This window comes from Micromys minutus (genome assembly GCF_963924665.1).
Source record: "Micromys minutus genome assembly, chromosome: 15".
Taxonomy (NCBI): domain Eukaryota; kingdom Metazoa; phylum Chordata; class Mammalia; order Rodentia; family Muridae; genus Micromys; species Micromys minutus.
Window position 1 is genome coordinate 43,809,128 of NC_137984.1, and position 13,087 is coordinate 43,822,214.

General features: G+C 35.0%; 1 pseudogene across 1 annotated transcript; it reads right to left on the reverse strand.

Moving 5' to 3' along the window:
* Window positions 1–700: 700 nt before the first annotated feature.
* Window positions 701–3,082, reverse strand: LOC308430450 (60 kDa heat shock protein, mitochondrial-like; annotated as a pseudogene). The gene is made up of 2 exons: window positions 2,941–3,082; window positions 701–2,414 (listed from the first exon to the last, which is right to left on the reverse strand). The product of its transcript is annotated as a 60 kDa heat shock protein, mitochondrial-like (transcript).
* Between the last annotated feature and the right edge of the window lie 10,005 nt (window positions 3,083–13,087).

Here is a 13,087-nt window from a genome sequence, read left to right on the forward strand (position 1 = left end):
GTTGCATTTTGTCAAAGGCTCTTCCTGAATTCAGTGAGATGATCATGTGCTTTTTTGTTCTTTGCATTTGTTTATATAGTGGAATTCTTTAATGGATTTCCATGTATTGAACCATCGCAGCATCCCTTGGATGAGTTCTACTTGATCATGGTGAATACTTGTTTTTATGTGCTCTTAGATTCTGTTTGCACAAATTTTATTGAGTGTGTTTGCATCAATATTCATGAGAAAAATTGTTTCAAAGTTCTCTTTCTTCACAGGGTCTTTGTGTAGTTTAGGTATTAATGTAACTCTGGCTTCATAGAATATATTAGTATTCCTTCTGTTTATATTTTATGAAATACTTTAAGAAGTATTTGTTTTAAGTTTTATTTAAAGATCTGGTAGATTTCTTCACTAAAACCATCTGGTCATGGGTATTTTTTGCTTGGGAGACTTAATGACTGCTTCTATTTCCTTAGGGGTTATGAAACTGTTTATTTATTATTTTTAATTTTCTTCATTTTTGTCAGGAATGTACAGCATGGACAATGATAGCAGTAAACCATTATATCTTGTCAAGGGAAACCAGTAACTGATTGTTAAGCTGATCAGCCAGCCTTCTTCTCTACAGTCATTTTCTTCAGATGATGTCTCTGAAGTTATTGGTGAGAAACCTGCCTTGACCTTCCTGTCACAGTTCACTGATTAGTGCAAAGCACTATTCTGGGAGCAAGAACCTGCCATCTCCCATGCCCCCTCCCATTTCTCCCAGTGCACCCATTCTAGGGTCCTTTTCTTTTTTAGGAATTACTATTACCACAACTTTAGCTGTAGTAAGCTAGGTGGACACCTCAGCAGCATCCACTAAAGCAGTTCTTACAAACTTTTTTGTATCAATGTTTGTTTTTCACCATGTTCACATAATTTCTAACTGACTTCTGAGGAACTCTGCAGGATTTTCTCAACTGTCAAAGATCCTTTAACACCTGGATTCTTAGCAATCATCATTTCAGAAATTTTAAGTTTTCTTTTAATAATTTCTAAACCTTTATTCTCATCTTTATTAGCAGGCTTCAATGAATCCAAGGCTGTATTTAATGAATTCAATGCACTGAATCAGAGAGAAATCCTGATCCCCAAACAATGGCCTTTTCATCAGCTGTTCTTGTAGCATTGATATCATCTGTAACTGTCTTTCTTTTCATTTACTTCAACATCTCTTGTCCCTCCAACCTTCAACACAGCTCCTTCATCTGAAATTTTAGTAAGTCACTCATTCAGCTTTTCCTTCTCATATTCACTAGTTGTGATGTCTAGCTGCTCAGTAATTTCTTTAATATGTTTTGCAATGTGAGATTTGTCACCTTTTCCTATCAAAAGCATGGCATCATCTTTGGTGACAATGACCTCTCCAACTTTTTCTATGTCATTAGCTTGAACATTTTCAAGATTTAGATTCAACTCTTCTCCAAACACCTCACCATCAGTAGCAATAGCCATATCTTTAAGCTGGTTCTTTCTATTGTCCCCCAAACCTGTTGTTTTGACTGCTGCCACCTGAAGACCAACTTTTAGCCTGTTCAAAACCAGGGTGCTTAGAGCTTCTCTGTCAAAATCTTCAGTGATTATGACCAAGGGCTTCCGATGAGCACTGGCAATTTTAAGAACAGATACAATGGACTGAACACTAGAAATTTTCTTTTCACTCAGTAAACATAGACATCTTAGAATTAGACATTTAGATGTGTTAATAAAATATGGGGAAATCTAACCTCTATCAGACTTCATGCCTTTAATAATTTCTAGCTCATCATTCAGGGTTTTTTCATCCTTCACTGTGATGCCACCCTTTCTTCCAACTTTTTCATTGCATCCAAAAGTGACGTTCCCAATGTATTTGTCACCATTTGTAGAAATTGTAGAGACCTGTGCAATTTTTTCAGGGGTAGTCACAGGTTAAGATTGTTTTTTTTTTAAAATTCATCAGTTACAGCCAACATCGCACCTCTTCATATATCTACTGAACTAACTCCTTTGCTGATCTTCTCAAAGCTCTCCTTAACAATACACCATGCCAGAACAAGGGCAGTGATGGTGCCTTTCCCAGTCTGTTCATTTGTATTATTGGTAACTTTCTGATTAAGTTTAGCTCCTATATATTTGTATTTAAACTTTAAATCATTTAACTGCAGCGGTGACCCCATTTTTTGTTACTGAGAGACTTCCCCAACACTGTTCAATAATCACTGCTCTTCCCTTTGGTCCCATTGCAACAGCTACAGCATCAACTAAAAGGTCTACACATTGAAACCTTAAGGCTAGAGCATCCGCACCAAATTTTACATCTTTGGCATAGGCTTGAGTGAGATGAGCAGCCATTGCCCAGTATACTGGTCTCATCTGGCAAAGGACTGTGGGTAGTCGAAACAATTCTGATTTGAGTTTCAGTAATGTTTCTTTTACATATGTGGGTGTCCATTATTTGGGACATATATCTTCAGAATTGAGAGTTTCACTTTGTGGATTTTTTCTTGATGAGTATGAAGTGTTCTTCCCTATCTTTTTTGATAATGTTTGATTGAAACTCTATTTTATGGGATGATAATAGAATTGCTATTCCAACTTGTTTCTTGGGACCATTTCCATGGAAATTTTTTTCCAATCTTTTACTTTGTGGTAATGTTTGTCTTTGTCACTGAGATGTTTCCTTAATTCAGCAACATGCTGAGTTCTGCAACCCCCCATTTCCTCTTCCCCTCCAGTTGCCTTCACAAAGGTACACTCCCTTCTGAATCCCCTCTCCACTTCATTGCCTTGTCATTCCCCTTCATTGGGAAAACTTGCCCTATCTGGAATTAAAGCCTTTTCTCATATTGATGCCAGACACTGCTATCTTCAGCTAAATATGCAACTAGATCAAAAGGTCTCTCAAAGTCCACACAGAGGTTGGTATTTTACTCCATAGGAGTTTTCGAGGGTTTGGTTGGTTAATAATATTATTATCTTCTGATGAGTTTGCAATTCCTTTCAGCTCCTTAGGTCCCTTCTTTAGCAAACTTATTGGGATCCCAAATCCAGACAGATGTTTTGCTGCAAACATGTTCAGCTGTATCTATATGACTTTAGCATAGTCCCTGACAAGGCATATCTGTCTAGTTCCTGCCAGTAAGTACTTTTAAGGATCAGCTATAGTGCTTGGAGTTGGTGACTACATATGTGGTAGATCCCCAGGTGAGGAAGCTTCTGAGTGATCTTTTCTTCAATCCTGGCTCCTTTATTTGACCTTGAATTTCCTCCCATGAGAGTTCTGTTCTCTTTTTTAAGAAGGATTGAGACATCCCCATTTTGGCCTTCCTTCTTTTTGAGCTTCATAATGTCTGTGAATTTTTTCCTGGATATTAGTTTTTTAGAATTTTCTGGGGCTAGTGTCTGCTTATCAGTGAGTGCATACCATGTTTGTTCTTTTGTGACTAGGTTACCTCACTCAGGATGATAGACTCTAGTTCCATCCATTTGCCTAGATATTTCATGAAGTCATTGTTTCTAATAGCTGAGTAAATGTACTCCATTGTAAATGTACCATAATTACTGTATCTATTCATCTGTAGATGGACATCTAGGTTCTTTCCAGCTTCTGACTATATTATATTAGGCATCTAAATACATGCTGGGGTATGTGTCCTTATTATATGTTAGAGCATCTTTGGGGTATATGCCCATTAGTGGGATGGCTTGGTTTTCAGGTAGTACTATGTTCAATTGGGAAACTGCCAGAATGTTTTCCAGAGTGATTGTACCAGCTTAAATCCCCACCAACAGTGGAGAAGGGTTCCTCTTTCTCCATTTCCTCACCAGCATCTGCTGTTACCTGAGTTTTTGATCTTAGTTATTCTATGCTGACTGCCAGTTGAACCAACATCATTTGTTGAAAAGGCTGTCCATTTTTCATTGAATGTTTTTAGGTCCTTTGTCAAATATCAAGTGACCATATATGTGTGGGTTCATTTCTGGGTCCTTAATTTTGTTACTTTGATCAACATGCCTATCTATGTACCAATACCATGTAGTTTTTATTACAATTGCTTTGTAATGTAGCTTGAGATCAGGGATGGTGATTCCTCCAGAAGTGTTTTTATTCATGAGAATAGATTTCACTATTCTAGACTTCCTGTTATGTCAGATGAATTTGCAAATTGCTTATTCCAAATCTATGAAGAAATGAGTCGAAATTTTCATGGGGATTGCACTGAATTTGTAGATTACTTTTGGAAAGATGACCATTTCTATAATGTTGATTTTGCCAATCCATGAATATGAGAGATCTTTCCATCTTCTGGGATCTTTTTAAATTTCCTTCTTCAGAGTCTCGAAGTTCCTGTGATATGGATCCTTCACTTGCATCATTAGGGTCACCCCAATATATTTTGTAGTCTTTGTCATTATTTTAAGGATGTTGATTCTCTAATTTCTTTCTCAGCCCATTTATTTTTTGAGTAGAGGAAGGCTGCTTATGTGTTTGAGTTAATTTTATAGCCAGCCACTTGGCTGAAGTTGTTTATTAGTTCTAACAGTTCTCTGGTGAAATTTTTGGTGTCAGTAAAGTATACTATCATATCATCTGCTAATAGTGGTAATTTTACTTCTTCCTTTCCAATGTGAATCCCTTTGATTTCATTGTTGTCTAATTGCTCTGGATAGGACCTCTAGTACTATAATAAAAAGGTAAGGGGACAGTGGGCAGCCTTGTCCAGTCCCTGATTTTAATTGGATTGCTTCAATTTTCTCTCCATTTAATATACTGTTGGCTACTTGTTTGTTATATATTGCTTTTACTAGGTTTAGGTATGGGCCTTGGATTCCTGATCTTTTCAAGACTTTTATTATGAAGGTGTGTTGAATTTTGTCAAATGCTTTTTCAGCATATAGTGAGAGGATCATGGTTTTTTTCTTTGAGTTTGTTTATATAGTGGATTATGTTGATGGATTTACATATGTTGAACCATGCTTGCATAAAGCCTATTTAGTCATGGTGCATGCTTGTTTTGATGTTCTTAGTATTTGTTTGCAAGAATTTTATGTTCATGAGAGAAATTGGTGAGAAGTGCTCTTTCTTCATAGTGTTTTGTTTGGTTTAGGTATGAGAGTAATTTTGGCTTCAAATAATGAAGTGGGTAGTGTCCATTCTGTTTCTATTTAGTGGAACAGTTTAATATAGGTATTAGGTCTTCTATGAATGTCTGGTAGAATTCTCCACTCAACCCATCTGGTCCTGGGCTTTTTTTTTCTGATTGGTAGTCTTTTGATGACTGCTTCTATTTCTTTAGGTGTTATGGGACTGTTTGGATGGTTTATCTGATCCTCATTTAACTTTGGCATCTGGTATCTGTCTAGAAATTTATCCATTTCCTCCAGATTTTCCAGTTTTGTTGAGTATAGACTTTTATAATAGGACATTACGATTTCTTGGATTTCCTCAATTTCTGTTTTTATGTCTTCCCTTTTCATTGCTGATATTGTTAATTTTGATACTCCCTTTGTGCCCTCTAGTTAGTCTGGCTAAGGTCTTATCTATCTGGTTCAATTTCTCAAAAAAAAAAAAAAAGAACATCTCTTGGTTTTGTAGACTATTTTTATATTTCTTTTTGTCTATATTTGGTTGATTGTGCTCTGAGTTTGATTTTTTTTCCTGCCATCTACTCCTCTTTGTTATATCTGCCTCATTTTATTATAAAGTGTTCAGCTGTGCTGTCAAGCTGCTAGTGTATGTTCTCTCCAGTTTCTTTTGGAGGCACTCAGGGCTATGAGGTTTCCTCTCAGTACTGCTTTAATTGCATCCAATAAATTTGGGTATATGTTGATGTCATTTTCATTAAATTCTAAAAAATTCTTCATTTTTTTCTTTATTTCTTTCCTGACAAAGCTATCATTGAGCAGAGCATTGTTCAGCTTTCATGTGTATGTGGGCTTTTTGTTGTTTTCGTTATTATTAAAAACCAGCCTTAATCCATAGTGATCTGATAGGATGCATGGGAGTATTTCGATCTTGTATCTGTTGAGGCCTGTTTTGTGACTGACTATATGGTTAATTTTGGAGTAGGTTTTGTGAGGTGCAGAAAAAGGTATATTCTTTTGTTTTTGGATAAAGTGTCCTGTAGATGTCTATTAATTTCAGTTGATTCATAGCCTCTGCTAGTTTTGCTGTGTCTCTGTTTACTTTCTGTCTCCATGATCTGTTCATTGATGAGAGTGGAGTGTTGAAGTCTCCCACTATTATTGTGTGTGGTATAATATATGCTTTGAACTTTAGTAGGGTTTTTCTTATAAATGTGGGTGTCTGTGTATTTGGAGCATAGATGTTCAAGATTGAGAGTTCATTTTGATAAAGTTTTCCTGTGATTAGTAAAAAGCGACCTTCCTTATCTTTTTTCATAACATTTGGTTCAAAATCTATTTTATTTGATATTAGAATAGCTGCTCCATCCTGTTTCCTGAGCCCATTTGACTGGATGTTATTTTTTTTCCAAGCCTTTTACTCTTAGGTAGTGTCTTTCTTTGTCTCTGAGATGAGTTTCCTGTATGCAGCAAAATGTTGGATCCTGTTTATGCATCCAGTTTGATAGTCTATGTCTTTTTATTGGGGAATTGAGTTCATTGATGTTAAGAGAAACTATGAGATAGTGTTTTTTGTTTCCTGTTATTTTGTTTTTAGAGGTAGGCTTATATTTGTGTGTTTTTCTTTTGGTTTCCTTTCCTGATTTTTGTTTTGTTTTTTATTCCTTGGGTGTACTTTCCTTCCTTGTATTGGAGATTTTTTTTTTTTTTTATTAATCATTCTTTGTTGGGCTGAATTTGTGGACAGATATTGTGTAAATTTGGCTTTGTCCCATAATACCTTGGCTTCTCTATCTATAAAGATAGAGAGTTTTGCTGGTTATAGTAACCTGTGCTAGCATTTGTGTTCTCTTAGGGTCTGTGTAATGTCTGTCCAGGATCTCCTTACTTTCATAGTCTCTGTTGAAATGTCAGTTGTGATTCTGATAGATTTGCCCTTTATATGTTACTTGTTCTTTAACCCTGACAGCTTTTAGAATCTTTCTTTGTTTTCAATATTTGGTGTTTTGACTATTATGTGTCAGGAGTAGTTTCTTTTCTTTTCCAATTTAGTTGAAGTTCTGTAGGCTTCCTTATGTTTGTGATCATCTCATTCTTAAGGGCAGGGGAGTTTTCCTCTATGATTCTGTTGAAGATATTTACTGTGTCTTTTACTTGATATTCTTCACCCTCTTCTACCCCTATTATCCTTAGGTTTGGTCTTCTCATTGTATTCTGGATCTCCTGGATATTTTGGGTTAGGAGCTTTTTGGCTTTTGCATCTTCTCTGACTGTTTGTCTATGTTTACTATGTTGTCTTCAGCCCCTGAGATTCTCTCTTCCATTTCTTGTAGTCCTTTGGTGATGCTTGCCTCTGTGAGTCCTGAATTTTTTTTTTTTTTTTTTTTGGTTTTCCATTTCCAGGGTTGTGTCTTTTTGTGCTTTCTTTATTGTTTTTATTTCCTTTTTGCAATTCCTTTATCTGTTTGTTTGTGTTTTCCTGTAGTTTTTGAGTGATTTTTTTTCCTGGTTCTCCTGTAATTGTTTAAGGGAGTTACTTATGCCTTTCTTGAAGCTCTCCATCATCATCATGTAGTATGTTTTCAAGTCTGAGTCTTGTTTATCTGGTGTGTTTTGTAATCCACTACTTGGTGGGGTGGGAAACCTGGGTTCTGATGTTGTCAGGTTGTCTTGTTTTCCGCTGCTTAGGTTCATTGGCTTTCTTCTTGCCATTTTGTTATCTGTGATTATAGGTGATCTTGTTGTCTCTTCTTGGATCCTGTCTCTCCTGTGAATCCTTCCATTTAGAATGGAAAGCATTCCTGCTGCTCTTCAAAGCTCCCAGGGACCTGTGCATGGGCAGGTCACCTGTCCAGATGCAGCTGGGCCTGGTATGGCCTTGGGCTAGAAGTGTGCACCCCTGTTTAGTTCTGTTGCTTGAACTTGGAAAGTTTTGTGCAGCTTTTCCCAGGGTAGGACTTGGGCAGAAGAAGTGGACTCACCATTCTCCTTAGGATGAAATGCGTTCTAGCTGCTCTTCTGAGCTCACAGGCACCTGTGAGTGAGCAGGCAACCCATCCAGATTTATCTTGGCTGGGTCTTAGTCTATGTCTTTTTATTCTAGAATTAAATCCAATCATGTTGAGAGATATTAAAGACCAATGATTGTTGCTTCCTGTTATTTTTGGAAAAAAGTTCCATGGTTGCAATTACCTTGACCGATCCTGTGTGCATGATAAAGCTTAAAGTATGTCAATATTTAAATTTCTTGCAAAGTACATGTGACCAATTCTATAAAGATGGATTTATAGAATCACTAAGAAACAGTGTGCAAGATAAGAATCTGGGTAGAATGACTGAGATGTGTAAAAGTCTGGGAGAGTCAGGCTTGCCCTAATGATAGCACAGAAGTCATCTAGATTATAAGCTATCTGCAGTCATGTATGTTTGAGCCAAAGAAAATTAGGTATTACTTGGCCCTACAGAAATCACAGGGGATGACAATATTCGATTAGCTCCCCTTAATTTCAGCCTCCCAGGTGTAAATCGGGTTATATATCTCTCTTGTTAAAGAGACAACCATACTTGTGTAGCATCTGGTTTCTCTAGTGCTATCAGTGAAGGTAGAGAATTTTGTGCTCCATTTCACTCTGGGTGTGTTCACCACATTATTTCTCCTCATGCAAAAAAGATAACTGCATAATTTGTGGTAGAGAGGGGCTGGAAAATAAATGAAACTACGGACATGCATATGTATCTGATGTTTTACTTTATTCTGTACACAAAGAATGGCTGAATGTCTCTTGGCATATTAGCCCTTACCCTTCACCGTGGCATCACATAATGCTCATGGAATTGGGAGAAAAGGAAGCAAAGTAAATTCAATTCCTTTTTCCTTTATCATTGTTTCCCAGATGTGAAGATTTAAAATTTAGAACAGATTTTAGTGATCTCAGCATGCTTGTTTGATAGTTTCTTCTTAATTTTCATTACCAAATGGATAACTTCAACCTTCTCATATACAGGGTCTCTTCAGGATTACCTGTGTCATGTTCAAATTTCCCGAGTCACCACAGTTACCCTTTGGTGACACTACAAAGCATGAGAGCTACACAACCACAGCCAGTTCACAGTGCGAATGTCCATCTGGTAACAGTTGTCTGTTGAGTGACTGATGGGTTGGTGTCATACACAGTGAAGATATGAGAAGTAAAAGAATTGCAGAATCTGCAGCACCGAATGCTATGACATGTGGCACCATTCCCAGAACATCAGGAAATACTAAAGTTCAGAATTATTTACTTTCAGAATTTTTGCATTTAATATTCTTTATTTTAATTTATTTTTGTCTCATATATTATACCCTGGTCACCATTTCCACTCCTTCCTCTCCTCTAATTTTCTTACTCCTAGCTTCCCTCTTCCACACATTCACCCTTCCTCCATTTTTCTTCAGAAAACAGAAGTACTTTAAGGGTTATCAATCAAACACAACAAAAACAAATTACAACAAACTGGGCACTTACTTCATGTCAAGGATGAAAGACACAATCCAGAAGGATGAAAAGTTTACCATAATTGGCCACCAGAAATAAAAATTTGACAATCAGAATTACAGTAATAATAGATAAGAAACATATTTTATTATGAACTACAGAGAACAACTGTTGGTTCACCATGTATATAGGTACTAATTTGCAAAGCACATGGATTCATAGCAAATGTAGTGGCAAACATTTAATATATAATGTGTCTTACATGTATAAAATGGCAGGTAGTGTTCAAAGACACATTATGAAATCAACAAAAATCAGCATGATTTTTTGCTCATGTAAATAATGGAGCTTTATAAGGAAAAAGTATAACTCTAAAAAATTAGAAAGAAATTATAATAATTTTCTTATACTTTTTATATAAGATAAAAGGACATAAGTAAGAAGGAACTAATATGTTTAAAAATTAATATATTATGTTGAGCAGATAAAAATATTTAGAGGACAAAGTGTATTTCTTTAAAAAAGCATCTCTCAATGTAAGCTTTGATATACAGGCTATAGCTGTCCTTAGGACACATCTAGATAATGTATTCTTATGGTAGCTTTATTTTTTGTTATCCCATCTTTAATTTCATATTTATCTTTATACTGAGAACATATAAAATAGAGGAAGAACATGTAATGATTTTTTTATGATTGATACTTTAAAAAAGAACATTAATATTACAGTACTATATAATAATTTTAACATATACTTAATTACCAGTAATATGTATGATAACACAAGAACATATATACAATATTTATATGAACATAGTCTTTGCCTTAATTGTCCCTAGGCTTTTATGAATGGATATGTTATTGTTTACTATGAAATTGATTTTGCATAATCTCTTCAGTTTTGAAATAATACCTTATAATTCAAAGAGTGGCTTGGTTCTCCTGAAAGCCCCAAAAGGTCTGGTGTCTGCTATTTACCTTCAGTGGTGCAGGATGCCTAATAGCTCCTCAGTTTCTAAGACAGATAGAAAAATTAGGATAGTTTAATATGCAGCTAGGAAGAAGAGTTGGCTCTCAGGCATTAAAGCGCCAAAGTTGTATTACATAAACTAACACTAATTTAATGTAATATTAAATGACCAAATGAAAAGGAGAAGTGAATATATCTGTCAGTGAGATGGATCTGAGAAAATTCAAATGCAATTTAATCTCGTGCTTGGAAAAGGAAGAAATACTTGTGGTAAAATTCAGGATCATATGAATGCTGCACAAGTTCAATACTCATAAGCTACACCTTCAGCCCTATAACTTCTTTAACATAGTCATATCCAAATGTATTTACACATCATTGGTTTAATGTCATATTTAAAATTTATTTACTATATTGAGGTTTAAATTTATTTAAGCTCTCATATAAGACTATATAAAAGACATGTTTTCTGATTTTATTGTAATTCATGACTAAATTATTAGTTATATCATTTTTTTAAATCTAAAATTTTCTTAATTTTATTGTCATATATAACCACATACTTTTATATAATAATAATTTTATGTATATGTGTTTTATATATTACTAGTATATCTATGCTTAAAATTAGGGTCTTATTAAAATACCTGAAAGATATTGATGTCAATAGTATGTTAAGTCTTAAGCACATACATTATTCTGAATTGAGTATTCTTCGTGTTTATAGTGTATTGGTTTTATAGAAAATAATGTGAATTTTGAGATATTTTATATATAAAAATGTCTTACACCTACGTATATATATTTACCCTATATATGTCATGTCTACAGAGGGCAAGAGAAGCTATCTGATCCACTGGAACTGGAATTACAATCAGTTGTGAGCTCCCATGTGATTGCTGGAAATCAAACCCTGACCCTCTGGAAGAGCAGCCAGTGCTATTAAACAATCAGGCATCCTCCCAAATTCACTTGTGCCATTGTTTGAAATAAGTCTTAATTTGCTTACAAATATTTCTCTAACAACATTGATGCTGCAATTGTTAAAGCTAACTGAGAAATTATACTGCATCTGCAAATGTAGTGGTTTCTTTTATATTTATGTTCCCATAAACAATTTAAAAATATTGCTGTTCTATGAATATCTTTTGCTGCAGTTCATCTTTAAGTGGTCTTAAGTTACTACTTGGTGGTTGGACCTTTGAAGTATCTCTATAAATCTTGACATTAATGATGAAGGCTGTAAAGCAAGCTTGTAAAAGTGTTCTTCTGTTCCTTGTGTTTTATGAAAAAACATTCTCCATATTTTTATGATCAATTTCTTAGATTTCTCATTGCTGATATCCATAGAATTAATCATGTAATAAAATGATGGCTGATAATATTGAACCAGCTTATATAGTGATGGGTCCTCATACATTAAAACAGTAAAATTCATTTAATCAAGCTGAAATTAATTTACATCTCTCTCCATCTCTTGTCCCTCTATCTCTCTCTCTCTCACATATACTCACACATAAACACTAAGACATCAAAACTGTGTAAATTCTAATCAGACCAAGACTATAGTTCTTTTTACATTTGATTTGTTTTCTGCTTTTGTCACTAGAAGTATATTTTCTTCACACTTATTGAATCTAAAAGGAAAATTCCAAGATTATTTCTTGAATTATTGACTATACGTATTAAAGAGATTTTTTTACTATAAGTCTCAGGATATCATCCATAAGGTTGTTTTTGTTAGATTTTTAGTGAATGAGTTTTTTTTTTTTTAACTTTATGAAGCAATCGGAAAGTGTTGGAGTTACAACTGGAAATATTGTGATTCAAAACCCTGAACTAAGCATTATTGTGCTCCCAGAAATGGAGCAAAAAAAAGCACACTTTTTGCCTGAGAATGCATTTAAAACCTCTATCTGTTATCAGCAACATGGTCATTCCATACAACGTCTATGATCATCTCATGGGTTTTCTCTATTTAAAAAGTAAAACAGAATCTCCTCTGGTGAGGCAACAGTTAAGGGAGTAAATCACTGAGTGTACAAGAACAAGAACTTATGTTAGTATCTCTAGAACACATAAAAAGCCAAGCCTATCCATGAGTGTAGCTGAAAACAGGGAGTTCTCTGAAGCTCACTGGGCAGCCATGAAGTTTGGCTGTATTTCTAAATTTCCAGAGATCCTGCCATAAAAGAGAAAGAAAAATTTAGACACTAATCTTTTGTCAGAAGAGTAAATGGCAAAGACTTCTTCCCAGTGTATATGTGTGTGCATGTGTGTGTGTGTGTATAAGTGTGCTTATGTGCATAATACACAATATGTGAGCTCTCTTTGTTAATGGTTAATTTCCCTGAGTTGACGTTTCTTAGCTTTTGTCTATATGCTGATTGTTGATCTTATTTCCTCTGTTCTCAGAGTCTAATTCAGACTTAACTGTGCCTACATATTGAAGCATACTGTATATTTGGAGACAGAGCAGAATATAGTGATTCAAAAAGGGAGTTAAAAGATAAAGTGAGGATGGAGTGTAGTAGACAAATTAGTGAAT